This window comes from Haemaphysalis longicornis, unplaced genomic scaffold (genome assembly GCF_048455015.1).
Source record: "Haemaphysalis longicornis isolate Haplotype H1 unplaced genomic scaffold, Haemaphysalis longicornis Haplotype H1 scaffold_13, whole genome shotgun sequence".
NCBI classification, from domain to species: Eukaryota; Metazoa; Arthropoda; class Arachnida; order Ixodida; family Ixodidae; genus Haemaphysalis; species Haemaphysalis longicornis.
The window spans coordinates 68,603,546-68,631,249 of record NW_027526233.1 but is presented as its reverse complement, the minus strand read 5'-3'; the positions used below and the strand labels follow the sequence as shown (position 1 = coordinate 68,631,249).

The following is a 27,704-nucleotide window of genomic DNA, read 5'->3' as shown; positions in this document are numbered from 1 at the left end:
TGGGGGCTACAACACTGGACGCGAGGTGACTGCAGCTGAGGGCAGCCAGCAGTAGCGGGAAAGTGGGGCAAAGTGCTCCAAGAGCTGTCGCTGAATGGATGGCATACTGGCATGTCAATTGGCTTTGCAGGCAGGGATGGGCCGAACCGTGCACCAGCTCGGAGGCCTTCCCACACTGTCGCAACTTCTGGAGTACCTTCCAAGCTGTCCGGAGGCCTCAAAGCAGCAGGAACCCACTGGAACTGATGTGACTGGCCCGAGTCGTTTTAAATGGTTTAGGAGCAGCAATACATCTGTTTTGGAGAGAGAAAAAAAAGGATGCTGTAACAGCCAAAAGATTGTTTCAGTGCAATAAAAATGGATTTTAGAGCAGCAAGCATGCTTTGCAGTAAAATGGCCTTTAGCATAGCAGAACTACCCTCAGGAGCACAGGAGCATTATACAGTCCCACCCACTTATAACAATACGTTGGATATAACAATGCAAAGGCGCGGCGGCACCATCAACTTTGCTATATACGGTTAAATAAACCCTTATAACAATTGAACCTGATGGTATGAGTAAATGAAACAGTATTTGGAAACTTGTGAGAGATCATGGGTGCATTGTGTGTAACCAAGCTACAAAGAAAATTTCATGAAATTTGAGGGACTTGACAAAAAAAAGTTTTTTTTAATATGAAAAATCGCCAACCGACGATTTTGCGCAGATTTATAAATAACTCAGCATACTTCTTGAGACAAAAGTGTTAGATAAGGAAATCAAACTCGAAAAGTGACCCTAGTTGCTGGCGAATACACAAATGAGACCAAATTACGGCCACCATGAAGAAAATAAGTAAATAAATTACACAGAGCAACTCATTTGGGTTCGAAGAGGATTTGAACCCGAGTCATCAGAGCTGCAGCTAACTGTGGTACCATGTACTGTGCCAGGATGGAATAAGAATTATCCGGATGTGTGCTGCATTGCAAATGAATGTGCTACAGCACCCCAAACACAATGCAGCAGTGAAGAAGTCTTTCATGTTCGCTAACTTTGCCTTCAAATCACTTAAGAGGCTTAAGTTCCTGATGAATTTTTCCATTAACACTGAAAATATATAGTCAAGCCTACTTACAACAGCCGCCGTTATAAACGACTAGGCATGATCGTTGCAGCATGTATTGAGAATTACATTTTGTTTCAGATAGACCGAACTGGCGCTAGGATACCACTAGCTTACAGCCAGTGATTGGACATCGCTAGACTGTGCCTACACGAAGCGTCAAATTAACTACGCAGAGATCACTCCTTTTCAGCAGAACTGAGATTGCAGTACGAGGAAAAAAATGTAAGCAAAAAATGCACTGATGATTACTATATTCCCTAAAACGAAATTTGTGCACTGTGCGAACTGTAGTCTCCTTGGTCATGGCGCATATCTGCTACGTCTCGGGATAGATCGCATGATCAGCAAATGCACGGCGGCGTGCGCTACCCTGCTGGCTATCTCTCAGCGCGGTGGCGCCGCCAAGCGTGTTGCAAATGTCGCATGGTTCAGATGAGTGCCGAACGAAGCAGCGTCTGGGGAAAGTGCGAGAAGGAGGGTGCTCCTCAGCAGTGATGCATGGCAAAAGAGTGAGGGGGAGGAAGTGAAAGAGATGATGCCATAGTTGTGCATGCCGCCCTCCCCATTTACCCTTCTGCCAGATGCTCCTCTCCGTTTATTTTCTGCCTCAGCTGCCTCGTTCGCTCACTTGGTTACACGGATATGACGGATGCCGCTGCCGCAAAACCCAGGTACCGGGCACCAAAGGTCTGGGCCCTAAAAAGGACATCGTCGCCGTGGGTTCCATATTGCCACCCTTCCAACTTCATCTGCTGGAGGGTGGAGGGAACACGCGACGGAGGATGGGGGATGTGAGATAGGGGGGACAGAATAGGGGAAACAACGGTGAAGTTGCAGAAAATTGGCAAAGCCGCGTCAGTGTTCCTGTCATATGCGCGCAGTGTTTTCATGTCCAGAAAATGCTCTATTACACTTATAACGAACTTCGGATATTCGCGGTGAGCGCGACCACAGGCGGTGCTGTGAAGCGCGCTTCCGTGACGTCGGCTTAGGGATTCTCGAATCTGTCGTCTGCTTCACTCGCGCTTGCTCTCCCTGCTGTTTCTTTGCGCTCGGTTGACGTCTGATGCTTGTCCGCACTATTTTCTGCGTGTGTCTAACTTTTTATCGTAATAATAGACTTAAAATCGCGTACACTAGCTCAAAAAGCAAGTTAAAGATTGTTTTGGATACCTCTACGGAAGAAACATTGCCGGCGTTGCCCATTCCTTGCGAAGCCGCAAAGCGCGAAGAGTTTGAGCGTTTTTTATAGGCGGCAGCTTCTGTATGAAGCAGTCTTTCGAACAAAGGGAACAGCCAGCAGCCAGTAACCGACAACAGCAAAAAATACAAGACTGAAACAAACTCCAGGCCGTTGGGGCTGTCTGCTCTGGCAGAAGGTATTACGAATCCCGGTAATCAATGTCAGGTAAAACAGCTTTTGCAACTTTGCTGAAGGCTGGAAAGTATTGTTGCCATGCATGAAAGTATGCCGGCATGCACTATGAGCTGCAAAAACTCTGGGTTGAGTTCCAAATAACCCGCTGTGTGTATAGGTGCGTGTTGGTTTTATACCAGGATTCTAACCAGTACGGAGGTTTATTGAGCAAAACGAGGCACGTCTACGGCAAAGATACAGTAACACTATGTTTATTCAGACCTAAAGGGATATTTCGCTGCATTACCCACAGCCATATCTTCCCAATATGCAGATATGCGTTATAGGAAAAGTGCAATAAAGAGAAGGAGGGGGAGTCAGCGGAGGAGGAGAAAACGTTATCTAACAGTAGAATCTAGCTGATTAGTGGGCCAGGTTCCTCAGTCCAGGACAAGAGAGTAAGAGTAACTTTCTTCAATTCATAGAACGCCATCCTGAGTAGACCAGGATGTGTTCTTTACGCCTGGAATTGTTGGAAAACAACAATGAGATGCTGTAAATATTCATCGGTTTCAATTATTGTAATATATGCACGTGATTGCATTTGTTAGCGGGTATATCAAGCCTTTAACACAGTAATCATGTCATAATTGTTCCTGTTGAGAGTGAGTTCGTTATGATAACGATGGTTACGATAAAAATTTTGAACACAAAAGCCGCCTTCGAGTATACTCTTGGCAACGTTGTCTGGGGCCCAATCGCAGTGGCGTAGCACAAACCTTCGTATTGTATTTGCATGTGAATAAACAACGCACGCTGCGGATATGCACCTTCTCACATGCAGCAATAATCAAAATCAATTTGTGAAGAAGGGAATGTATACCATACGGCCGGAAGAAAATATCCACACGATTTCTGTGAGCCTCCGGAACATCCCCAAACCTACTAATAAGACGTTCGTGACGGTGCAGAAAAATTAATGCATTGGGTACAGAAAAAAAAACGTTAACCTAATAGAAGTCAAGAACAACATAATTTATCGAAGACTGCCGCTTTATTTCCTGCTCTACGATGTGCGTGTAGGAGACAGCTGCTTGGTACGTATAGGATTAGACTGTTGAGTCTTCATAAGAGCATCTCAAAAATACTGTAGGCAAGCCTACGCATTTTAAATACTTATCGACGAGCTCCGAGTGCTGAACCTCACGAATAAGCTAGAAAGGACTAATTGCACACGGTCTTCTGACTAATGCCCTGAAGAAAGCTGTTATTTCTGTTTTCGTGTGTTGTAAACTTGTAGGGAATACAGCTTGAAGTTATTCAGATGTATCAGAAGCTGGCAAAAATAACTACCAGAAACACGCTTTTGAATGCACTACAGCATCAAAGTGGCCTTTTTCTAGCACAGGCACTGCTGCCCCTCACAAGCGGAGTGTAGCAGACGACAGTGGCACGAGTCCCTAAGCCGACGTCAGATCCAGGGGGCGCCACTCAACCATCTTATCGCCAATAGCAAACAAATTCGTTACAACGACAGAGTTTGTTATAAAGTGGGCTCAAATATAATTGTTACATGGTGCGTGACAAAAGTCCCAGCAGAGCTTCCGCTCTCAAAATCCGTGCGTGATTTCACATCAACACACTGAATTCAGAAAGCGTCTCCCTGGCTACAGCTAGAAGCTTTTTTTTTTCAATGTTATCCTTGTTGAAAAAAAAATTGCGTCCACCTCCCCGCGAGGGGAACCCTGTGTAGATGCGACGCATCGTGGGGTTCACTTGGTGTTTCCGCTGGATTGATTCTGAAATCGCGTGAAACGTGCCGGGAACGCGTATGATTATTATGTTTTATAATTATTATTATGTTTTATTGGCCAATCTTGGTCAATCTTTCTAAGTGGTACGCTTGGGGCTTCGCTGTCGCAACAACCTTTACTCCATCATTGTTGCTGTAAGTGGAAGCTTCTTTTCTTTTATTGCAAGTGTTAATCATTGCCCCATCATGCGTTGTATCAGCAGCTTCTTGACGTAGTTTGAATGAGTCAAGGATATAAGGCGCGTTCGTAGCATTTGATTCTGTCTCGGTTTTGTAGCGCAGTGTGAAGAGCACCATGTACCTCGCGTTCCGCCCACAGGGTCGTGGGATCGAAACCGGACGCCGCTAACTTTATTATTTTTTTATATAGTGTAGGGGGAGGGGTGTGGACAGACAACAACGCCGTATGGAGGGACAAGGCGAGTGAATGAGATGCAGTCGCATCAAAAAAGAATGAAGGTGTGGGATCTTCCATCTTTCCAACACTCAGAGAAACTTGGTGGCTTTTATGTCATGCTATCCCTGAAGTAAGAGACCTACTGACTGCCCCTCCTATCTCTTGCTGTCAGCTGACCATTGAAATAAGTGAGGCAGAGGCACCTCTTCAGCACTGTCTAGATTAAAATAAAGCTAAGCGAGTTAAACGGGTTTCTCTAGGGTACTGCTGATTACAAATTTTAAAGGCAGAAAACCATGCCGCTTTAGTAACATGGTTTGCAAATTGTTACAAAAGAAAGAAAAAGCCGGATATAATGTGGATACATAAGCGGAAACTTCAGGTCGGCTTGGCCCCCCAGCTCCATCTGGATCAGCATCGCTGGGGGTTCTAGCCGATATATACATGATGGTGGGTACATTTTATCATCTTCATCATAAGCTACAAATCGGGGGTGGGGGGGACTTCTTTTTGGAAAATGGAAACTCTCCGCCTATGTGTGGAGACATGCATGGCTGAGTCTGTGTAGCCAGCCGTGCAGTTATATTTCACCACCAAATGCATACAAAAGTAATTTTTCTGCCAAACCTTGTTGTAACCCTTTGAGTCACGAATTATTATATTCACTGCAGAAAAATTCCATACTTGGAGGTGTAGCAGTGTCAAGTGTCTAGAAGTAAAAAAAAATTCAGTCTCTCCAGAATGCTTATTACGAAAATGGCGTCGCGTCCTCATACGGAGACATCATTACTCAATCCTGCTTTTCACTATAAAAAATAAATATCCTGAGGCAGTTTACAAAGGAGGTGAAATAACAATTTTTGAACATGAAAGAGGTAAGAGGTGTTTTTAGCTTTTACAAATGATTTGCGCCGCAGTAAAAAGAACTTAGGACGGCATCACACCGGAGCTCCCACAAAACTTGGTGGCTTCCATTTTGAAACGAGGTTTGTGAGTGCGGTTCCGCCATTCCACACCACATGGTGCTACCTTTCACTTCCGTAGGTTTCGAACATCAGCCGCACCACTCTGCAGCATGAACTCTTTTCGTTTTCATGAGGAAAACGACGAAGAAAGTCGCGTCTATATATGGAGACACGATGATTGAAAGGGATAACAATTACTCGTTATAACCGACTTTCTTAGTGGCGCTTTGATATTGTTATAAGCGGATTGCACTGTAATGTGTTTTCTGAATCATAGAAAAATTTTTCCATTAAACAGTGCTATGCTTGTATAACCTATTGTTACGCCTTGTACATATCTTTTGAAAAGTTGCTACATGTAAACGCAGCGCTGCAGTCTTGCCTACTTTGAGTCACTATTTAAAAATGACCAAGGGTAGGGTACAATAAACATAAACAAAAAACACCTGTGATTCACATAATGTACTGAAGTAACTTTACATGACAAATTGGCTTCGTAACTAACTTTTTCTTTTTCCCCTTCAGAGCATAAAATTTAGCTCCCACCCTCGAACGCACTCCACAACTGCAGCGCGTAGTCGCACAAGTGCTCGGGCAAAAGAACCTGCTTGAAATCAGGAGAAAAGGTTTAGTGTATTAAAGGGGCCATGAAGACAAAAGTTTTCTTCATTCAAAAGGCTGCCTCGTTAGAGCAACACTAACAGAGCTTTTAACACAAACTTCACTAAAATAAGCTACATAATGAGGAAAACAGAATACGCATGGGACACCCTAGCTACTTTTCCACACTGCACTTATGACGTATTATGGGCAGCTAGTTGGATTTGATTGATTGATTGTAGGGTTTAACGCACCGACGCAACGCAGGCGATGAGGCGCGCCGTAGTGGAGGGCTCCAGATTAATTTTGACCACCTCGTGATCTTTAACGTGCGCTGAGATCTTGTACACACGGGCGTTTTTGCTTTTCGCCTCCATCAGAAAAGCGGCCGCCACAGCCGTGTGTCCTGATAACTATTTCTTGAATAACGTTCGTGCAGTAAGCGTTCCCCAACTTCCCACAAGTATCTCATTTCTAGCGACTTCATTTCTTAAGCTTTTAGACAAGCATCGCAAATGTGTGACGCTGGCCGCTGCGCTAGTTCATCCAGTGCAAAAAAATACTTTCGGCACCTTGGATTTACGCTGTACGGTAAAAGGTTCGGTTGATGTTATTTCCGTAGTACCTATATTACCTTCGTTGACTTTTATCCCGCTTTAATTGACCGGAGATTTTTCCACTAGCATACCAGTCAGCGAAGCGTTGCATGCGCGCTTGTGTGGAGCTACTTAGAGTTAGAGCTTCATACAAACTAACAAATAAAGGCACATCCTTCCAGGCACCAACGTGTCGTGGCTTCAACTGAGCGAACGAATTGCGATGACCCGCCGGCGGCCGGCGCGCCGTCCGACTAATCGCTTCCGACTGATTCTGCGTTCTGTCGGAGGGTTGGCGAGCTGTGCAGGCATAGGCGTGCGCACAGGGGAAGCGGGGGAAGAGGGGGGGAGGCAAATTTTCCTCATGCCTTAAAGGAGCAGTGACACCAATTTTCGGCGTTAATATTATTGCACAGTTCGCTTCCTTCACTCAACAGAATACCCTGGCTGAAATATGAGCGGCCTGCGACGCGAAGAACATAGTTCAATTGGATCTCATTTATCGCACCGACGGAGCAGCGCGCGGAGCGGCACTCAGCAAATGGACATCAGCGTGACACCACCCCGTGAAGCCAAAACAAGTGACGCGACAGCGCTCGTCAAAAACTTGTGACGTCACATCACGCGCGCGGCCCCACGAGCGGCGAGCGGGCGCAGAACCCTCTCAAGCGGGCGCCGGTGACGTCAGCACAAAGCGGTGAGGTCAGGCCGGGATTCTATCATATGCGCCGTTCGGGATGAAAGCGCGGGAATTATTTGAAACAAACGATTTTCAGGCCGTTAAATGTAATTAACTACCGCGTGCGGAATTATTTGAAGTGCTGTTTCAGGTTCGCCACACCATTAAGCATCGATAAAAGCAATAAAGGTGTGACTAAAATTTTCGTGTCAGTGCTCCTTTAACTCAATCGAACCTGCCCCGTTGTGTTATGACCACGCGTGTGTTTTCACGATCATCGCAGCCGAAGAACCCTCATGTTACCTTCGAAAAGCTGTTTACTTTCAGCCCCGGAAATGCTGGGACCAAAAGCAGGCCACTAGAAAGGTGTTCTCTCTAGCTTTCCTGCATAAGAAAGGTGTTCTCTCTAGCTTTCCTGCATAAAAAGTTTCAGCCTCGTTCGGGACGTAAGCTTGTGCATTGAATTTTTTACAGCGTGCGCGTTTCCGGCTTAGCCCACAAAGGTTTGACAAAGACTGTACATTTAAAAATACTAGGAATTTGTAAGGATACCGCCGCAACACATACGGAGCGAAATGTTACGCGTACACCACGCAAGGACAAAAAAGAAGCGATTGCAACGTCCAAGTCATGTGTTAAATTATGGCACCTCAATTAATTAAAACCGCCCGCAAACAACACATCATTCGTTGGGAATAGCATGTTTTCCTTTTTTGTGTTCGTTTTCCCGCCGGCCGAGCTAACTCGGGCGCGTGGGGCGTGAGGAGAAACCGCGCAAGCTTTTCTTGCTCGCCGCGCTATTGTGCTCACCCGACGAGCGGGCCCGCAAAGGGCTCACACGAACGCGTCGGTCACTTCAAAATAGTTAAAAGCGATGCTAGCATTTGAAGCTGGATATCCTTTCGTTTGTTCAGTAAACAGGCGTGGGGTGGGGGGGAGGATTATTGACATTGTGGCGAACGCGATTACCGCCATGACAATCAATGCCCGCAGCGGACGGGAGCTGGAGGTCATTCAGGGGGGGTCAAAAATGTGAAGTGGCCACTAGACGTTCTGTCTACCGCGGTTAATCAGCTCAGAGCTACATAGGTTGCATTCGCTCCACATTTGGCCCTGGTGACTCGGTGGCTGGGGTGCGTCATGATTAGGCGACCAGGCTTTGTTATGCGCTTGACGTGTTTACAAAGCGAAGGAATTTTGGCGGCGCGGGGCACAATTATAAGCGCGCATGGAATGGACAATAAATACTTCAGCCGATGGCCGCCGCTAGGTTTGCTTCTAGTTGGTTGGTTTTCGTTCATGTTATATGTGTGTTTTGCGGAATACCTTTGGGTTTCCGTAGGGGTGTGAGAGAGGTGGGTGTCGTTACTATTTTGCACTCACCTATTTTGTTGGTCACTGTGGCCAATCAGTGGCCTAGTATGGGCTAATCAATGCGCCATCCTCACTCTCAAATTGCGACGTCCCGTTTGTGGGCGAGGTTTTGGTGGTAAAACCAAGGAGTTTGATGTTTTGAGGAGGAGAGAGGGCAGCTCCGCTCGATGCGGGCCTTGCCCGACCTCTTGTATGCGATGCGATCACGAGCCTTGAGAGTTGTAAATACATAGTGTAAATAAAGTGTACATATTGCACATCTTGGTTTTGCTTGGAGTAGACTGTCGCCGCCTACGTGCCGTCGGCCAACGAGCAAACCAGTCATCGTTTCAACGTTCATCTCTTCAAACATCGGCCGACCAATCCAACTGATGAGGGTCACAGCCATTATCTTAATCACCGTCCTCTCTCCTGAATTGAACTGCATGTTTGCCATTTTTTAACGTCCCATCAAAGTATACTTAACGCCAACATGCCCAAATTTACCTTCCAAATTTTTTCCAGCCTCAAAGACACTGAAAACAAGATTCTGTTCGTGTACATTTCTCGACTCGTGTACTTCCCCTGGGAACATATGCGGCCTAGAGATAAACAGCTTAGCTGTAAAACACGACCGGAAATCAATTTTCAATAAAAGCGTGCGTCGGCCTCTTTCGCTTTTGCCTTTACTGCTCCTCCTTACAAGCATGCATGAATCTCCTCTGGGAAAATAATTGTGCGTAATTCTTGTGATAACTAAACTCCCGCGATCACAAGAGCTCAACGCAGAAACTTCCTCTCTGCAGACGACGCGCCACTATTCCTGCATTTCTTCAAAGCCGGCCCGCTTCGCGCGGTTCGCGCGGCGTGCGTGAGCGGCCGGGACAGGGAGGGGACCGGGAGGGGGAGAAGGGAAGGAGAAGGGACACCGCTGCTGCCTTGCTTCCTTACATCCGCGTAGCCCACTGTGCGCGGTTGCTGTCCGGGAGAAAAAAAGTCGGGCGGGCGAGGGGGGAGGTCAGCTTCTTGCTACTCCGCCAAACCTTAAAAAACGAGGCTCTTTTCGAATCTAGCAACGGACGAGTACGGAAGAAGTCAACCGCCGCTCCCAGTAACCACGGTCCCTTTGAACATCTCCCAGCCCTGGTAAGCAAGGCCGAGTCTTCTATCTGTTACTTTCCCATCTTGCGTCAAAGTGCGGAATTATAGCTAGTTAGACAGTGTTCTTTTGCTTTCTGCAGTTAATAAATGTGTTTTTAGATCCCCAATTTCCTTTTTCATCCGAACCCGCCGTGACCGCTGACCAGTGCACGACGGGTTGAGATTGCAGTCCGTAGTCTTTTCCCGCATAACAACCGGCAGGTAAAGCCCGCTTGCCGGCTAATCGCGTCAGGCGGCCCCGTACCTTGGAGACCAACTTGGAGTGAAATTTGTCAAATCTGGGCTATGTTAAAAGCAGGGGATTTCTACACACCCCCCCCCCCCAAAAAAAAAAAAGATTCCACACGAGCACCCCGCCCCCATGTAGTCTGTCTAGACAAAAGGAAAGGGGAGGGCAGAGTTCCCTTTTTTTGAAAATGTGAAGGAGTCTTAGTTTAACTATGTAATGGCTCTTCGCGTTTTATTTGGACACCCTGCATTTCCTAGTTTTGTACTAGCCATACGGTATGAATGAAGAATGTTATAGGCAAAACACGACAGTTTTATGCATTTCTCCTTGGACTGCATGTGAGCGTGCTTGTCAGCTCAACGCCTACTTCCTTTAGTGGTGACTAGCCTTTTAAAGGCTGCAAATTAAGGTAAAACAATGCCTGCGGCTTTGCTCGGCTAGGCCCAGTTATGCTGACATAACCAGCTCGGCACAGATGGACCAGCGCCCTCACTCCTTCCTTCCATCGCACAACGGCTGAACTGAAGCACGGTCCCTGCCGCAGTGAGAAACTGCGATGTGGCAGAAAGAGTGGCGCCGCCTCTTATAGCGCACGTTGTTGCAAAGTCATGGAGGCCCATGAAGGACAGCTCCACACAAGAGATTGCGTGTTCAGAATGACACTCGTGCCGGCGCGAACAAAAGTCAAATAACTGATATACAATTAATGATAAAGGTGGCGATCGACAACCTACTTTCTCGCATTAGACTATTTCTTTGCGTGATTAAGTAGTGCTGACAAATAAAGCAACTAAAAATACAGATAACTGTTTTTGTGGCCTTGCAACTCAAACTCGTGGTGTTTAAAATTAAAAAAAATGCGTTGTTTTGGAGGTGGTAATAGAAATAACATAGCACCACAGGGCAAAAATGCAGGAAAAACAGCATGGGTCGGAAGCAACCACTATAAGCGGTGAGGTTGCTGCACTATCTCTTAATGGTTCCTATAACGGCGAGGCAGCCGCTGAAATGGCCACATTGGGCCCGTCCTTTTCTCCGAATTCGCTGAAGTGAGCTCGAGTTATTTCAACTTTATCCAGTTTCACTGCCTGAAGCCAGACAAACCCCATAATTACGCCAATTTGTTGCATAAAGGTTATTACATGGTAAAATGCCCTGCGAGGTTTTATGAAGCTTAATGGGGATTTCAAAGTGCATGTTCTTCCTTGACAGCGCTGAGCCAGTGTACTTGCTGACACTTCTGGAGGAGCAGATGATACACACTCAATTTTCCAGCATGGTGGCTGATAGCCTAACAGGTCACATAGCTGGTTGTAGCAGCTAATCGCCAACCCAGTGTCGCTAGGGCTGGGTCAGTGGGTGTCGATGAAAAACTTTATTTCGATTAGTCGGCTCCCTTTTATCGATGAGTTACCCCTTAATCGGGTGTGTTCATTTTGAGGCATAGGGCCCGAAAAGATTAACGGTTAAGTTGTTCTTTGATTTTTGTCTTCATTGTCACCTTGTCGATGCTCCTGAATACAGATCATTTTAGACTATCAATGATAATTCATCCAGTTGCAGAGGCAAACAACCTTGTTGACATTTTCCGGCCGCAGAGAGGTTCTTTGCTTGTTATAGCTACCCTCGGAAGTACTCTCACTTCTCTGGAGTTAGCGCCGTATTTGTGTCCTCCTCACTCTCAGTGTGTTCGCGTCTTTTCGCGCTGTTTTTCCGCCCAACTTCGCCCAAGCTTCCGGCCATCGATAGACAATTCATTAGGCGCAAAAACACGCGACACGGAAAGCCCCAAAGAAGGTCATAGTGACGCCTACACACATGTGCGTCCCCACTGTCCAGCGCTGTTATCGGAAAGCGTATCTCAGCTTTTCGGTTGGAGACGAGGTTCGACGCAGGTGGTCTCTTTTGAGAAACATCTTGGGGACGAGGGTTCCGTGGCCAGCACGCAATGGGGCTGAACAATGAGTGTACAAACAGCCGCCGCCGACCTCTTTTTCTGGGTGTGGGCTGTGCAATGCGGGAGCATATCGTCAGACAGTTTCGGGCCCTCCACCCCCCCCCGCCCCCTCACTCAAAATCCCAAACGAAGAAAGGAGAGGACAACCCCCAAAAACCATTTCCCGCTCGGAGCTTCGTGGCATGCACAGCGCCAAGTTCCCTCCCCATCCGGCGGCAAAAGCGACGACAAAGAATCTTTTCCACGACCTTGACAAAAGCAACGCGCCAGTCGAAGGTGACGGCCGCTAATAGGGAGGGGAAGAGTGGTACTTGAAACGTAAAACAGCAGATAAGAACAACACACACACACACACACAAAAAAACGCCGCGTCACACGCTGCGCTGAAGCAGCAGGCCTATCTCTCTTGGCTCACTAGACTTCAATAAATTGCCTGATTAAAAAGTACTCGCGAGTCCGTGACTACAGCATTAATTGATTACTCGGGAGCTTAATGGACCAATCGCCCACCCCTAGTTTTGGCGTATAATTATACACAGAGGGTAACAGTCTTTTTTTCATCCGCATGAAGCTTCTCACAGTACTTGTATGACAATGCGATACACTTGACAAGGATCAAAACTAAAACAAATTTTGTCTCCATTTATAGTGGCAGAATCTGGTCAATATTCCTTAAGAGCTGAATTTTATCCTTTAAAACAACGTGCTCAGCAGAAGTTCTGGCGTGCATTTATTTTACATTTACATGTTTTTACATTAGCCTGCCTTACTGTTTGCTTCATAAAAATTCTCACACAGGCTCCACCTAACCTGTTTCAACACTCACGACTGGTGATGCCGCAAGAAAATTGAAGAAGGCAATTATATTCGTTTTTATTGCTTTGGCATTTTCTTTTTTAATAAGCAATTGCTGCTGCCATAAATGGCATATTTCTATTCACGGTACTGTGTTCTGTGATCTACCGGAACATGCCCACTTGCGTTCGCACTTTGGCGACTCGTTAACGTACTATATTATCACGTACATTGGTGATAACGAAACTGTGTAATGTTCATGTTCAATCTATTTATTTTTCGATAAAAATATTCTGGAGGTGTCTTAGGCTCAACGTTACTAAAAACCAATTTGATTAAACCCCGTGACCCCATTGCGATGCAAAACTGTGTCTTCATGAACGAAAACCCAAATCACACAGTACCTGGCATTGGTACACGCGTCGACATCTCTACTTTTGACGAGAATTTTATATACAGCTCCTTGTGCACAGGGGTAAACATTTCTGAAGTTATTTTGTGGAAAAAACATTTCTCTTCCTAAAAAAATTCCCCACCAAATATGGCTAGAGGCTCGCGGAAAATTTGAAACTTCTACCACAGCAAAACAAAAACTACTGCAGCTCTAGCCCCAGTTATTTTTACCTGAACACTTTGCACACTCCCAAATAATTTACCGTATTCGTGTTTGGCGTCCAGAGCGATTTTTCTAAAAGAAAAATCCCAAATTATTTTCTTAATTTGCCAAATGTGGGGCCTTTTCCCCCTGCATCTAAACAAGCTAGGTAGTTGAAATTTTTTGGTGTTATTCTTCTGCTCTTGTCCAATTTCAAAAAAGCATTCCACTGCATCTAGGCAACGCATTTTCGTATATTTTGAAATCCAATTAAACAAAACGCCAGCTTCGATTTTCTTTTCGAAACTTTCAGAAATTAAAGCCAAGGTTGCTTTTTATCACCTACTTCAAAAACATGATGCAATAATTTCATTTTTGTTTTTTGCAGCTACAAAGCGTCAAATATGGCCTTGTTAGCAGTATTGGGGTAACATACTCAAGTGGTTGCAAGAAGCTTGTGACCGCAATGTCGGGAGAGAAATGACCGTTACAAAGACCTTAAATACGGGCCAAGATGTACATGCTGTTTAGCCGGCCGAACGGGATCTTTTCTTCCAGTATCCAGATCTTTCACGCTACGGAAGTTCCTTCTTGATGCAATTTTTTTCTTATCCTCTCTTCAATAATCAGCACAAAGCACGTGTTCCTCACTAGTCTTGGACTATTGGACCTTCTGGGGCTCGTCGATGTGCGTGAATTGCCGATGGCGATGATTACGCAAACAGTTCCGAGCTGTTTTTTTTTTTTCAAGCTGCCTCCTTTTATCGCTCACGGCGGCTAAGTTCATGGTTATATGTTTAGTTTGATACTTTTTATTTTGCTGGGAATCATGAGATCCTATTGTACTAAGACTAGGCAGGAAGTACAGCCTTGTGCGTCAGTACTTATTTATTTCTGCCGGAACACTTCCCCCGATGCTACAAGTTAGCCTCAACTCGGGCATAGCCTATGCTCCTGGGTGGCTCCCGAGAAGCCCGGTGTATATGCGAGTGGGCCTACACAACGCGCACAGAAAAACAGTAAGCAGTGCATGAAGAGACGCATCCAGAAGAGCGAGTGCACTAGGTTGAACGATCCACTTCGGGTGCCTTTCTACAACCTGTTAAAATGCTAAATAATTTATTCACACTTAATTTCAACAAAGCAGCTCACCGCAATGTTTGCCTAATGATTTTCTTATTGTAACGCAATTGACCTACATTGCGTTCATAAGCTCCTAACAAACCACTTGATTACGTCACCGCAATACTGCTAATAAGGCCATATTTGGCACTTTGTTGCTGCAAAAAAAAATAGTGCAACTTGTTTTTGATGAACCTTAGCTTTATTTTGTGAAGACCTGAAAAAAATCGAAGATGGTTTTTTTAATTGGCTTTCAAAATATACCAAAATGCGTCACCTACCTGCAGTAGAGTGCTTTCTTAAAAAAGGAAGTCTTGACCACATAAACTAAAAATGGCCCGAAGATTGAATAGGAACCGAAGAATAACTAAAAAATTTGAACTACCTAGTTTTTTTAGATGCACAGGGAAAAGACCCCACATTCGCCCATTTTTCAAAAAAAATTTCTAATTCAGAAATTTCTATTAAAAAACATCCGCTCCGCACGCCAAACACGAATATACGTTAAATCATTTGAGAGTGTGCAAAGTCTTCTTATAAAAGTAACTAGGGCGCGAGCTGCAGTAGTTTTTGTTTTGCAGTGGTAGAAGTTCCAAATTTTCCGCGAGCCGCTCAATGCGCCAGTTACCCGAAACGACATTTTTTTAGGAAAGGAAAGTTTTTGCACAAAAAACTTCAGATATGTTTACCCCTGTGCACAAGGAGCTATATATAATTTTTTTTGTCTAAATTAAAGCTGTCGGCAAGACACGCCTGTACCATCTCTTGTGAAAAAAAAAACTGTCGAAGTTGTTCACCTCCATGAATGTAAAAAATGATGTGTGCGCCCATCCATGCACACACAAGAACACGAAGGGAGAAGCAGATCTGAAACGACATGTGTGCGCCGAAATGCAAGTGTGGAAGAAAAGATGGATGCCTTGAAGCAAGGACAAAGGCGGAGAAGAAAAATCGGTACCAGATGAGCGCATCAACTTGCGAAGCGTGCGTGCAACGCCAAACGTACGAGCGCGTGCGTGAAAAAAAAAAGAGAACGGCAGCAAAATTTAACAGAACCCGCAGAAAAAGAAAAAAAAAGGAAAAAGAAAGCTTGCGACGCCACACGTGACGTCGAGTTAGTGGTCACGTGACGTCTTTTGTTCTTGCACTATTCGCAGCGTGCGCATGAAAAAAAACAAGAAAGAACAGCAGGGAAATTCAACGGAACCCGCCAAAGAAGAAAAAAAAAGAACACGCGATGTCACGCGTGACGTACGTTTGGTGGCTACGCGACGTCTTTCGCTCTTCCACTTCTTTGCCGTAGTGCAGAGATGCATTTATAAGTGCGGCGTGGCCTCCTTGTGCCTTCCTCACACGAGCATCCACTACTACAACAGTAGCTGCCTCGAAAAGGCATTACGAGCAGGAACTCTTCCAGCCACCCCTGCCACAGCCAAAGCTGGTACAGATAGGTTTCAAATGTAAACTCCAGAGCCTACAACAGAATAGATAAAATAAACAAACTGTGGCCAGCATAAGCCATCGTGGATGAACACTTATATGAAATTTGTAATTGCCATAGATATCAGATGGAAAATGAAAGAAAGCACAGTGCATGTTTTTGTGTAACCTGAATGGCATTCTGCCTATATCTTACAATAACTGTCATAAGCCATTGTCCAAAGAAAGTTTGTTCAATCATCTCCGTGCTTCCTTCCCACTTGCAGCAGCTCAACGTGCTAAGTTCTCCGTATCTTTTCTATTTCAGAATGACTGCGTAATGCGTAGAAAAAAATAATTGCTTTGTGCCTGTCAGCGGCATTGACTGCATTGCCATTACTCATTGCGCCAAGCATGTTTAAGCCCAGCACATCGCACCTTTGCGTGGACAACATGGCAGCCACACAAACGGACATATCTTCCAGCGTTGGAGCCATGGGCACATCAGGCGTTCTGCCCTTTGGGGTCGATGTCTGTCAAGCCTCCCATAACTCTACAGCACCTCGGGACCCTATAGCTGTATCCTGCCAAGCTACTGAAGATATGACCGCAACTCAGGCTCCCATACCGCACAACCAAGCCTCTGATAACTCAAACATGACACCAAACCCCCCTCCCCTCTTGCTCCAGATGACATATCAAAAGTCGTGCAAATCGGCTCAGCCTTCGACGATTTCGAATATTTTCAAGAGGCTTTCAAAGTGTATCAAGAAGCTAGGCATCAGATATTTGTCATCAAACGATCAAAGACAGTTCGAACGCTCAACAGGGGCCTAGACCCGCCGAAAACATTAAGCGCAAAACTTGTTTACGGCAGCGTGACTTATGGAGCACCCCGCATTCAAGGAAAGGGACTAAGACCAAACCAAAAGTAAATTGAACTATAACATTTATTTTTACACCATTTGTGATGCACATCCTGTGAAATGCTTCATTGCATTGATAGATGTACCTGCCATTGCCCAAAAATTTTTGTCTCAGAGTACTCATTGGAGGCAGTAGGATAGATGAAGCAGGCTGAGATGTGGGAATGTAGTTCAGTGCACCACTTTGGTATTCAAAAGGGGGACCCAGGGCACCAGATTGCATTGAGCCTATGTTGTAAAATGGTCCCCTTTCGGGATGTGGCTTATGCGGGACCCCCTAAAAAAGTTCCTTCAGTCCACCCCTGCTGCTTACAGTATCAAAATGCCTTCCTATAGCACGATAATAGTCACAAATGTTTTCCCTACTGCTGTTGCTGAAAGGTATTTTTCACTTAGCAACAGGAGAAAAAAACACTGCAGTTCAACCTCGTTATAACAAACACTGACGGCTACAGCGAACTAAATACAAACTTTGGCTGATCACACCTCATTTGAGTGACACTTATTCTTTTTATAATGTAACCGATACCGTGTGAGACACACAATATCGGCTGCAACAAATAAAAGACGCCCGATGTCCAAAACTGTGGATGCAGAAAAAGCCCTTTCATGCGTGGACACTGGAAAACATTCTGCTCCGTTCTGTGAAAAGCCAGCAAACGAAGATCACATCCTTCTTCAAATAAATAAGGGCATAGGCCTGTTTTGTCAAACAAACTTCAACTTTTGCTGACAGAAAAGCAAAGCAAAAGCAACATGCAGAAGTTCACCAGTAAATGTTACGAATACAAGATATTCATCTGCAGGTGTGAAGACAGCCAAGGTTAAAGATTCTTGATATGCAGTAATAATACAATGCTACACTGATATTCAGAATATGTACAAAAAGTTATAAATGACCTACAGGCTTTTTTGTGATGTGGTCATGTAACTAACTGCAAGTTATTGTTCTTTAGGCAAGTCAAAAACTTAATATGGATGTATTGACTTGCCATGTGAAGAGACAACTCCTAGGCATGCCAAGTAGCAGCTGTGGCAAGAAACCATTTAAATGTTTGCTTTAATATGGCAAGAAACACCATGCATACCAAGCATAGTGTGGTGGAGGGCTAAAGAGTAATTGCAACCATGGAAGCTGAGATTATGCAAAAAACGTACTCTGGAAATTTAAACCTCTTGGCATAAGTATTACATTAGCTGCAGCTGTTGCAGCAACCTTGCTACAGCCAGCATGCATGAACGGTGGATCCCACCAATCGTAGCCACTACTATCAAATGTATTACAGATTAACACTTTGCATTTACATGACAATTTGTATCACTGATAATGCCGCAATATATATTTATGCATCGTGTTTGCAACCATTTCTCATTTCAGGACAACGAAACTGGAGTGCACTGCATTCGTAAAATGCATTGCAAACCGAGCCACCCAAAAGTTGGTCGTCACTGATGCGTATCTCGAACACTCTAACCATGAGTTGAGCGAAGAAGTGTTTAGGCATTATCCACTCAATCGCCGCCTCACACATGAAGAAGCACTTCTTGCCCAGACACGTGTAGATGAGCTGCAGCCCAACCCAACACTTTTGCGCCACTTTCTGCAAAGCAAGACTGGGAAGCCATTGACGGCAAAAGATATTGAAAATATCCTTGCACGTCTCGGCGGCAACAAAAGGCCAGACATTGGCCTGCTTAGAGAGGAGATCAAAGAACTTTTCAGGAGGGACCCGACAGCTTCAGTGACTGTAGGGACTGGTGCGTCTGATGAACTAGAGCTGCTTTTTGTGCAGACCACTATCATGGCACAATTTTACGAAAAGTTCCCTGAAGTTCTGCTTCTCGATGGCACCTATCGGATGAACAACTTGAAGATGGGACTGTTTGTTTTCATGGTGGTAGATGGAAACGGGAAAAGCCAACCAGTGGCATACTGCTTTGTGAGCAGCGAGGACACTGACCACATGAACACAATGATGCAGACTTTTGTGGAGCTGCAACAAGGAGCTCAAAGGACAGCATGCGTCATTGTGGACAAGGATTTTAAAGAAATCAGAGCCATCCGCGAGAATATTCCACTCGGGATCACAATCCAGCTTTGTGAGTTCCATGTAAAAAAAGCACTGAAGAGGGCTGTAGCTGGCAGCAAGAATGAGGACAAGCAGAACCTAAACAAACTTCTTGAGCAAATGGTGCACGCACCAAATGAAGAAGCGTATGACGACCTCAAAGCTGAGCTAGACAGAACTGCCAGTGATAGCTTTAAAGCCTACTTTGACAAGAACTGGGATGACATTAAGGACATGTGGGTGAGGTACCTTTGTGACACCCATTTCAACCTGGGAAATAATACCACAAACAGGGTTGAATCTCATAATGCGAAACTCAAGAAAATCCTCAAAACAAATGACACCATTCATTCAACCCTGAAGTCCATCCTCAAAATTCGCTCACTCACGGCAGTTCAAGAACAACACAGGCATGCTCTTGAAGCTACCACGTCATGCGTCACATACAAAAGCAGCTATTCTTTTATTCGGCAATATTGTGGAACACTGACCCAGTTTGCCACAGAAATTATCGTAAATGAAGAACTCAAAGCAAACAAACTGACTGGTGTGTCAATAGCAGCCTGTGGGGAAGATTACGCTGTGACAACACAGAAGAGCACTTACATCGTGGCATACACGATAACAAGGTGCACTTGCCGAACATACGTTACTATGGGTGTCGTATGCCGACATATGATACTTGTATCATGGCAAGAACAACACGACATCGACATAGACAGTGTAGTTCACAGTTGATGGAAGCAAGCAAACCAGCCCCATTTTCCACTGCAAAACAACCCAGAAGTGCCAAACCTGCAACGGCCACAGCTAGCCGAAACAGATTTCAGCACTGCATCAAGAGGAACGAAGTATAACCATGCACTTGGCCTTCTCAAACACATTGCTGACCTTATGGCGGAGTGCGGCTCAGTGCAATATAAACAGCGCATCAGCGTCATAAACACACTAAAAGGGATGTGGCGAGCGAACAAGACTGTGGAAGTGTGGAGCACCAGTGGGATAGACAGTGATGATGATTGTGTTGAAGATAGCTCAGACTTCATCAAGAAAAGCAACTCCACGGCAGCTGCGATGCCGCTTCAGGGCCCATCATCAAAGCAGCAAGCTCTCCAGGTAGGAGCCACTCTTAGCTCTGGTTGTGCCCTTAGTATTTCCCTCGCTATTTTAATAGTACTTCCCTTAGTGTTTCCCTTCTGTTCATCGTCAATGAGCTGTTCAAGTTCTCGTTGCCGTCCAACCCACAGGTGGCGCCCTCTCCACCACAGCCCCGTACTGGTGCCACTCACTTGACTGCAGCTGCAGTTCTGACCCAGGGCACACCACGGCAGCAAGCTCCCCAGGTAGGAGCCACTCTTAGCTCTGGTTGTGCCCTTAGTATTTCCCTTGCTATTTTAATAGTACTTCCCTTAGTGTTGCACTTCTGTTCATCGTCAATGAGCTGTTCAAGTTCGCGTTGCCGTCCAACCCACAGGTGTCGCCCTCTCCACCACAGCCCCGTACTGGTGCCACTCACTTGACTGCAGCTGAGGTTCTGACCCAGGGCGCACCACGGCAGCAAGCTCCCCAGGTAGGAGCCACTCTTAGCTGTGGTTGTACCCTTAGTATTTCCCTTGCTATTTTAATAGTACTTCCCTTAGTGTTGCCCTTCTGTTCATCGTCAATGAGCTGTTCAAGTTCGCGTTGCCGTCCAACCCACAGGTGTCGCCCTCTCCACCACAGCCCCGTACTGGTGCCGCTCACTGGACTGCAGCTGCGGTTCTCACCCAGGGCACATCACGGCAGCAAGCTCCCCAGGTAGGAGCAACTCTTAGCTCTGGTTGTGCCCTTAGTATTTCCCTCGCTATTTTAATAGTGCTTCCCTCAGTGTTGCCCTTCTGTTCATCGTCAATGAGCTGTTCAAGTTTGCGTTGCCGTCCAACCCAAAGGTGTCGCCCTCTCCACCACAGCCCCGTACTGGTGCCACTCAGTTTACTGCAGCTGCGGTTCGGCCCCAGGGCACATCACGGTAGCAAGCTCACCAGGTAGGAGCCACTCTTAGCTCTGGTTGTTCCCTTAGTATATCCCTCGCTATTTTAAAGGGGCACTGACACAAAAATTTTGCATCTTGTTTGTTTTGTTTCGATAAGTAGCTAGTGACCTACTTATAACCTGTAGAAACCTCATTTGCTTCAGCGTGCGACGGTTGTTTAATTAGAGGCATTTTAAATGCGGCCAGTCGCAGTTTCGGTTTCAGCGAGTGCCGCGAAACGATGGATTTTGTGGATTTTGTGTGCACAAAGCTGACCACGTGACCGTCGGAGGGATATCACAGAGCAGAGCCGCCGTAGCGCTGTCGAATCCGCATCGACGACAGTTTCTGCGAATGCCACCACGTACTGATCTCGTGAGGCGCTTAATTAAAAAGTGACCGTGGATGTGACGCAGGCGCTGCGAGTGCAAATGCTACCGCGGTTAAAGAACGACGCGCGACGCTCGAGACGGTGGGTCGCAATACGCGCGCTGGGAGCAGCCGGCCGGTCTGCCTACAAGTCCGCCTACAGATGTGTTCGGCTTAGCACTGCGCGGATATTCGAGTGCCGCTCTCGTAAGCGGTGCAGATGACAATTTTTAATGCAACCTGCCATCGCATCATTAACTCCTTTCTCATGTAAGCCACCATGGTCGGGACTTGGGGGCAATTTCGTGCAGCGGTAACAAGCTATCACTCGAGCTACCTGCGCCGGCCTGGGCCACTGCGCGGCCGTGGCCGCCGCCTGCACAGCGACCGAGCGGCTAGCTCAGTGGGCTTTTCGTGCCTCCGGCACGTTTTCGCATCCAATGGTAATAAACAGTAATAGAAACAGAGTGCCTGGAATCGCTGTAGAACTTTGGTCGTGGCCAGCTACCCCATGAGCTGACGAAATCACGGCGCCTCCGCCGCCAACGATCGGGTCGTTCGTTCTCGAGAGCAGAAGCTCCGCCCTCCGGCCCTCCGATTGGAGCGGCCAGCCGGGCGTGCCAGCGAAAAACTCCGGCAGTGCGGAAGCGGCAAACACAAACTCGTGACGTGTTTGCATGTTGTTTATTTACACGATATCCTCGGGATGTCGATTGCGCGTGGTCCTCTGCTGGCAGGTCGGTTCAGTTTCGCACACTTTAAAATTGATTTTATATATGTGCTAGGCAGTATTCGCCGCTGATATTTTGCAGATGATGTATATGTGTTCCCGCCAATCTATCTCCGAAGTTATCTCGCCTTCGAAATTTTGTGTCAGTGCCCCTTTAATAGTACTTCCCTTAGTGTTGCCCTTCTGTTCATTGTCAATGAGCTGTTCAAGTTTGCGTTGCCGTCCAACCCACAGGTGTCGCCCTCTCCACCACAGCCTCGTACTGGTGCTGCTCAAACTGCAGCTGCGATCCCACTTCCGGGGACATCTTCACGAGAAAAAGCTGGCCAGGTAGGGGTATTCAGATTTGTTGCTCTTTCAGTATCACAGAATTTGAAACGGAACTTGAAGCGCCATCTGTTGGGATGGACGATAGGTAGAATCTGGCTTCACGCTGTGGAGATCGGCCGTCTGATTCTCCCCGGGCACATCCCTTCCACGCGGTGGCGTGTCTTAAAAATTTCTAAATGTTGTTTAAAAATAAATACAATTGAAACTTATACAAATACTTGCATTAAACGGTTTTCAATAAGTGAATAAACATTTCAGATATCTGCTAGGTTTGCAGGTCACGTTACCGGGACACGTATTGTAGTGTGAAGTTTTTTCACTACAAACCACCACCCTTCTGATTTCAGAAGTTTCGGTGCCAAATTAAAATTATTACCACCTATTTGTTTATAAATTTCTTGCGGTTACCGGGCTGTATAGAACGCTGGCTTTCATATCAGCTAGAGAACATATACAGGACAAAAATCGGTTGTCTGTCCCTTTAAAAAATGCAAAATTAAGAGGCTTCATCACATGGTTTTAAGTAATACAGTATCTTAAATTCAGGTGACAATGCAATCCTGGAGTTTGTATTGTTCTTTGGGATGTTGTTTACAGGCAGTACATTACTTTGAAACTTATTTACAACCTTTAACAATGAGGTGCCGGACTTACATTTTCCCTTTATTTGCTGTCAGTGCAACCAGTGGCGCACGCACGGGGGTGTTTTGGGGGTTGTCACCCCCCCCCCCTCCCCCCAGAAGTCCGTCGACCCAACCCCCTCCGCACGCCTCTCCCACCGATCCGAAACCGAAGTTTACCGAGCGCAGTGTGCAGTCTCGGAAGCTTTTATTATTGGACATTAGCAGTTACATCTCCAAGAGGAATATTGTATGACGGGCATTAAAAAAAACTAGACCACGAGCTTTTAAGATTGTGCTTTTAAAGACAGTGCGGACCAACTTGCGTGTAACTTGAAGTAGTTTAAGAAAAAGAATTAGAAAAAAATTTTTGGTGACACAAAAAGTGTCCCTGGACGGGAAATTTCTGAATGCTTAAGAATCCCTTGGGGTTTTAAATGATTCCGTAGCCCCATTTTAGAGTCCCTACGGCACGCCTCATAGCCCATGCTCAACCGCAAATAGTCGCACAATCTTTGTAGAGCCAGATTATACCACTTTCTGAACTTCTGTGCGGAACTTCCATCACAAGATTTGACTAATTCATCGCCTTCTAGAAAAAAAAGACGCTGAAATTTCCAATAGGTTGGGACTCAGTATTGTCGAGTTTGCCTTCTGGCCTCAAATCAAATCTAACAAGATTAGATTGAAATTTTTTTTGCATTCGAAAGCTTAAACTGTTGTTTTTCCTGCAGTAATAAGCACTGTACGAGCCCTCCCTCTCCCGTTGGATAAAAAAAGGTTCGGGTTTCCTTTATATATATCGCCTGAGTTTGTAACATTATAGTGAGGAAGACAGCAGAGCTTCGTGCGCAGTTACGAAAACCTGTGATCACGGATAACAATGATGTATTGTTGAATAAACTTTCAGAAATATGTGTTAATTTGACTGTTCAGTGCAAATTGTGGCAGCCTATACGAACAGATTTCGTGCTTTACTCTTGGCTTGACTTCACCAGTGAAGAAGGCATTAATTGTATTTCCTACCCAACCTCATCTCCCATCATCCCTTCCTTCCAATTCTACTTCCAAACTTGGGTTCGGGGCTTTGGGCAATGAAAAAAGGCTTCGCGTATCTTTTTTTTATGTGAAGGTGCATCCATTATTATATCCCTTCTGCCGGCGAATTGTATAGGTTATGGCGGATGATTTAATGCGTAATTTTCTCGCGCAAAAAATAATAAAAACTCGGCTGCTCTTTATAGTTTCATATATTTTATTCACTGTGGTTATTTATTTTTATTTTTCTGTATTACTTACATTTGCATTTATATTTGTTCTTTTACATTTTTACATTTATATATTCTCGTATTTTATATTTGTTGCGAAAATTTCTAACCCCCCTAGACAAAAATCCTGGGTGCCCTAATGCACTAAGCGTGCTGTGCACATATTCTGGAATATTTAGCTATAAAGATTTGTATATACATTTCGACTGTTTATTTTTCAGCTACAACATAGTTCCACAGATGCTGCAGTCGATGACGCATTCCAGGGAGTGAAGCTGTCAGCTCGAAAACGGCCTAGTGGTAATGTGAGTGGGTCAAAGGACTCATGCACAGGATTTAGGTTTCCTCCCAGGAAAAAACATGGCCAACTGTCATAAAACTGTCCATTTTCATCACTATCAATGAAGGAGAAGACAGTTCGTGAGTAGTCTCTGCATACATTTTTTTAACGTTGTGGGTGCCATGAGTAAAATGTTGTGCAATTTATAGGTATGCTTCACTGGTTTGTTGACAATGGAACAGCAACTGACACGATAAAGAATGCTTACTGCATACAAGAAGGAGACATAAATGTCACGGCCGCATCACTGCCTTGTGGAGCCCTTGACTCACGGGCTGATATTCTTTCACTGAAGAAGTACTTCAGTCGTGGAGCATGGGGTAAAATCATGGAGCTAAGTAAGTAGAAGTTTTTTCTGATTTTGCGACACTTTACACAGGTGGTGTTGTGAACAAGGTGTTCTATGATGCATGCAGCTGCAAAACTAAAACCTCAATGAGGAGGACCTTTTCTGTTAACCAAAGAAGGCTAAACCAAAGGTGGAACTTTACTAACTACATAAAGTTATGAACATTAAATATATGCACAGGTGACCAAATAGTTTAATGCTGCACATTAGCATTGCCCAAATTGGGCAAAACTGAAATCCAGTAATGTTTACGAGTACAATGCGTTGCTGGTAGCAAGAGCGGGCAGGCACGTCATGCTGACCCATATTGATGTTCTGATGCTTCTTATGGCGCTGGTTCAAGCGAAATCATTCCTGCTCATAGGGTGCTCTTTTAAGGCTTTATGGAAGCATTTGTTTAACTGCATCATAAATAAAACTTGTTTTTTGGCAGCGTATCCTTTCTGCTTTATAAGGAATGCCACCACTTTCAATCTTTAGGACTGCAGTGGTTGCTGATTCACTCAATGGAGAGTTTGTTATGTGATGCAGTTTAAGCGCCTGTAGATAAATTTGGCAAGCACAGCCAACATTGTTTGGATCGAGGAAATTCATAAATGCATGCAGGTATTGGCTGCATCACTTTTACCATACAAATAGGTGTTCAACGAAATTGCCCGAGCTGAGCTCAGATCAGCTATTTCAACACAAACTGGCTTTATTACATGCAACAAAGAAACTTAAGCAAACTATCTGAGAAGATCCTGTTTACTTGCAGTCTAATCCATACTTTAACCACTTCCAAAGTAGCCCTTTGGTGGTAGAACGGGCTGAGCAGTTATTTAAAGGGACGCCCAAGGGTGCTGAAATAAACCTAACTGAGAACGTTTGAGTGTGGCCTGAAAGACAGTCTAGCTTGGGTTGATTACAGCACAAGTGACCTTTGCGATGTAGAACAAGCAATGTAGAGTCTTTATCAAAATTTTCTACGCTAAGCCGAAACAAGGGCAGGCCGCAAAAAAAAATCAACGTACAAGTTTACATCCTCGGCGAGGCTGAAACTTCACTTGCTGCAAAGCTAGAGAAATCACCTTTATTTCTTGCTGTCATCAAATAATTTTGTCACACTTAGAAGTAGAGCTTATTCTTTGAATTCTTTGTGGTCCGGAAGGCTTAAGGTTGGCTGAGAAAATTTTTACACCAGTTTGTTAGGTTTAATTATATGGGGACACCATACTGATTTCCAGTATTTGGCTGCTCAGCGTTCCTGGTGAAAGAAATGGAAAATTAGAAAGCCATTTGTCAGCAATGGCAGCATTATTACTCTTCCTGAGGTAATCTAGGAATGCACAAAATGCTTAATCTTGCACATGAAATCAAGTTAAATGATTTTTTTCCTTGGGCACCTAACGAAGGTCTGCCAAAAGAGGGCTGGGATGATCTCCATGTCACAAACCATAATGTGAAAAATTGTGTGAGGTGGGACAGCAGCTCTTTTATGGTTCGTCAATAGTGCGATATACTTGGAGAATAAGAAAGGTACCCTGTTGCTGCAGGCCTCCTTTTTGGTGCCATATTAGGCGACCACTGAACAATTCAAAGACATCTAAATCAGTCTTTGCCCAACAGCTAAAACGCCAGTTTTCATTGAAAATGTGAAATAATTTTTTGTATGTTGCAGTAAAAGAAAAAAAAGAGACACCTGTGGTTTTGCCACAGATGTAATGTACAAGACGACCAAGTTACCAAGATGATAGCCTGTGACTTGTGCTTGGAGTGGTATCATTGGTAAGCATAAAGCAGCCTGTTACGCTGCATATTTTCAAAACTGTATTAAAACAATGGGAATGAACTAGTTGCTAGTAACCAATTTTACTCATCTAATTAGTGCTCCTGGTGTTTTGGATTGGCATTTAAAGACTGACGGTCTTACACATCAGTCCTGCCACATGTGGAAAAGCAGCAACAGGGAAAAAAATTATTACATTGGATGTTTGTTTTCATAGTTTACTCTAAAAGTATGTGTAAGTTTATGTTTTCGGCCCTCACAGCCTTTTTTTTATTCTTTTGGCACTAAGACTAGGGAAGATAACTTTTTCACTTAACGGCTTCCACATTTTTATTTTCAGGCCATGTGTGCAAATGACTACGAAGACTCTTCCCAAGAGAAGTTGGTTCTGTAGTAATTGTGCATAAGCTGACCAGGCCACAGTTAAATGAAATCTAGGCCACAGAATGACTGCAATGTTAAAAATGTGCAATGCAATAATTAATTTTTTTTAATCAGAAACAAAATAAAGCAGTCAGTGTTTTTGTGTATATGCTGGTGGCCTTGGTCGCTAAATATTTGATGAACGATTCTTGTTTGGGTACAAAAATAGCAGCTGCTCGTCAAAGCATCCCAAAAAAAGCTTGTTGCGTGCCTTGCACAGTGTAACTCAGCTGTGGTACATCTGTATCAACATGGTATATTGTGATGGTAAGTGCACTAACATAACCAGCTAGATCAGTTTAGGGACGGTATAAATGCATTATGTTGAGTAGTACCCAACTGGCTGGTTAAA

At 45.0% G+C, this 27,704-nt stretch overlaps 1 pseudogene; it reads left to right on the top strand.

Moving 5' to 3' along the window:
• The first annotated feature begins 136 nt into the window (after positions 1–136).
• On the top strand, positions 137–27,704 carry LOC144163881 (uncharacterized; annotated as a pseudogene).